The sequence below is a fragment of the Thunnus thynnus genome, chromosome 8 (genome assembly GCF_963924715.1).
Source record: "Thunnus thynnus chromosome 8, fThuThy2.1, whole genome shotgun sequence".
Classification (NCBI taxonomy): Eukaryota; Metazoa; Chordata; class Actinopteri; order Scombriformes; family Scombridae; genus Thunnus; species Thunnus thynnus.
Window position 1 is genome coordinate 5041712 of NC_089524.1, and position 3506 is coordinate 5045217.

Genomic DNA, 3506 nt, shown 5'->3' on the forward strand with positions numbered 1-3506 from the left:
ACCTGGGCTGCTCTGGGCCATCCGTCTGCTCAGCTGGAGTGAGGATATTGTGTAGTGTGTCCAGGAAAGCGATGAGACGGGCAGTATTGTAGGGGCCAAGGGTTGAATGGTAATGGAGGACACCTTGGTGATTTATAGCTGCGCACATGATGTTCCCCTTCGCTGGCCAGGAACCTCAACAATGACACACTGGCTGATGACATTCCTTCCCCGTCGCCGCCAGGTTGAAACCCACTTCATCAATAAATATGAATTCACGGAGAACTGCAGCTGCATTTAGCTCAAGAACTCTCTGAAACAGACAACACAGCAATGTCAGAAATACACCTGAAGCAGTCAATATTGTAAAGTACAGTAATGTGATTATATAGTGCTGATTGGATGCAGTCAGTTACAGTATTGGAATGCATAGGACTTAGTTTCACATAGTCATAGTGCAATTTTTTTGACTTTCTGAGTTTCTCTCAAATGGCACCCTGTAGACTCGCTTCATTCGTAAGTGGTCATGTGGTCAATATGGTCTTCAGTGATTTGAGTTTGTATTTTTCTTTAGTGTTATTGCAGTTTGCAGTTTTCTCTAACGATATTGACTATTTCAGTCTCCTGTTGAGGTGTCAAAAGTCTTCCTCTTCCATCACGACATGGTAGTCCTTCAGTTTTGTAAAATATACATGTATAATACTGTAAAATATTATAATTATTAGAACAACGTAGTAACAACACTGTACATTGACAAAGTAGGAATACAGTTCCCAATTTCATACATACATGAAACATATTTTTTTACAGTATTCAACAGTAATCAGTGAGTACTGATGTGCAGTACTACAGTAAGGAAAGTAGATTTCTTACTTATTCTCATTTCTGTATGTCCGGACGACTGAAGCCACAGTGAAGCGGCTCAAGTTTGGCTGGACTTTCAGCCGTGCCTCCCTCATTGTCAGACCATGATTGACCATGTGGTCAAACACAGTGGCCCAAACATCATCAGAGGCAATTTCTCTCCAAGGTCATAGACTTGGTCATCCTCTTGCTTGACCTCCTCGTCCTCTTTCTCTCACTCTCACTACTCTCGCTCTACCTCTCTCTGCAAAGTTGCCTTCAATAGTTCTCCAACACAGAAGAGCTCACCTTTGGTCCTTTTATTGCTCAAGTTATGATTGCTAATTGAAAAGCAACAGATGTTTGTCCATATGAGGAGTCAGTAGTGTGATTGGTAATTTGAGTTTAGCATTCTGAATGGCAGTGTTTTCCATGCGAACACGAGATTTTATCAATAAAGATTGTACCCAATGTAGAGAATTGGGTGTAGTATTTTGCAAGTGTGGTTTAAAACTGCAAAATGAGTAAAAAGCAGGAAATGTGTTTGTATTTGTGCAGAATTGGTACAAGATAAAGTAAATTAATAAAAACTGTAAGTTTAGTTTGCTGCTGACTGAGCAGTTTGTCTTGATGTGTTGGCACCAGCAATATGTTGGTAATTTCAATTTGTTTTTCCATCACAAGCTCAGTGTGACACATTTCCTAGTATGAGCTAATGCTATTTTCTCTGTTGTGAAGACGGGGGTGCAGAGCAAATTATGTTTTGTGCTGCTATTTTGTTAATTGTAGCTCATGGCAGTGTGGGTTAGCTTGCACCTGCTTTTGAGCTTTTTCAACCATTAGTGAATGCATCCTTATAGGTGTCCTTTTTTCAGAACAGTAACATTACGTGTGTGTGTGTGTGTGTGTGTGTGTGTGTGTGTGTGTGTGTGTGTGTGTGTGTGTGTAACATTAAATGTCTCTCTGCACATCCTTAATATAGACTATGATGTACCACAATGTATCATACACAACATGAATGAGGAAGGTTAATTAAAATTAAGGTAAAATCAAGATTGTAATTTGAACAGTAACTAAGGTTAAATATTTAAAATGTGGTTGTATAGATGATTTGATTTGACAGTATTGTTTTACTGTTGCACACTGCATTGCTCTGGATAGATTAAGGTAAAATAAGCTGTTTGATAATTCTTGTAAATTGATATGATCATGCATGTGTATCTAATAGTATTGGTCAAGGTGCATTTTTCACTATGACCATGATTAAAAGACTGAAAGTGAAGTGAAGTGAAGTTTTTTTATTGCATTTTAGCCAGTTTTGGAGGAGACTGCCTTGCTGTGTGTGTGTGTGTGTGTGTGTGTGTGTGTGTGTGTGTGTGTGTGTGTGTGTGTGTGTGTGTGTCTGTGTGTGTGTGTTTTTATATAACACTTGGTTGTCTGTTCGGTGGCAAAAATTATCTGTCCTCTGCCAGGCCGCCTCCTCCACACTTTCAGCTCCTTGCAGATCATATCTTCCTCTTCAGATTGCAATAAAATAAATCTTCCATTTCCCTACTATAAGCTGTAATGCTTATTATCACATGCCGTCTTCCATATGCTTTTGGATACAAAAAAGCAAAGTTGTAATTGCAATTCCTCACGTTTGCCTTTGTATATATGCAATATTTACTAACGTACTAACAGTAAGACATATGAGAGATACTATGAGATAATGTGTTTGTTTACTGTTAACTGTCTGATAGGACATACATCTTTCATATGTTACCTTCTGTGCACAATGTAAATGCTGGTTACATAACATCTTACTGTGCACAGATTCTGCACATGGAGAAGCAGAAGACACATGAAATTCACCACTTAAACTCAAGTTGATATTTATTTTCTATACTGATGGCATGAACTCCATAAAAAACTTGTATTTCTGTATGCAGTTTTGTATGCAACTCACTATTTATGCACAATATGATACTCTACTACATGTACATGTTTACATAAGAGTTTGCTGCAATGTCTGACCGTAAAGAATCAGTTGCGGTCTGTGCATCTAGAGTGCAAAATATGCAAGAATATACACATGTAGCTGTAAATGTTATTATTGTCTCAATTTTTTTTTTTTCATTACCGAATAATCAGATAATCTGTCTGGTGTTTTTCTGAAAAATGGTGAAAAATTACCACTACATGTTCTTAGATCCCAAATAAAAACCTCCTCAAATAGCTTCTTTTATCCAACTAAGAGTCTAAAACCCAAAATGATTCAACGGCAATGTAATTAGACCCAAGCTGGAACCAGTCTGGCATCTTAGATGACTTTTGTCATTAACAAAATTGTTAAAAGTGTTCATAATTGAATATCAATTGTTTCAACATTAAATGAAGGCGAGTGTGTTGTGTGCCTTTTAGTTTCCTGTTTGAGGTAAACTCAAATCCTAGCCTTCAACAGCATCCTCATTCTAGACCTCTACATCCACCCCCAGCTCATCTCCTGCACTATACGTTTCCATGTCTTCAACCACAACATACTGAACAGCACTTCGCCACCTCACAGATGTGCTCGGGTTGTCCTTGGAGATTTCCCTGTGCAAACAAAGCTGTCTTCCCCCTGCGTCTCTCTCTGATTCCACCCCCTCTGCCTCTCCCTCTATCCATCTCTGTTTCTCTCTCCCCTCTCTCCACGATTTCAC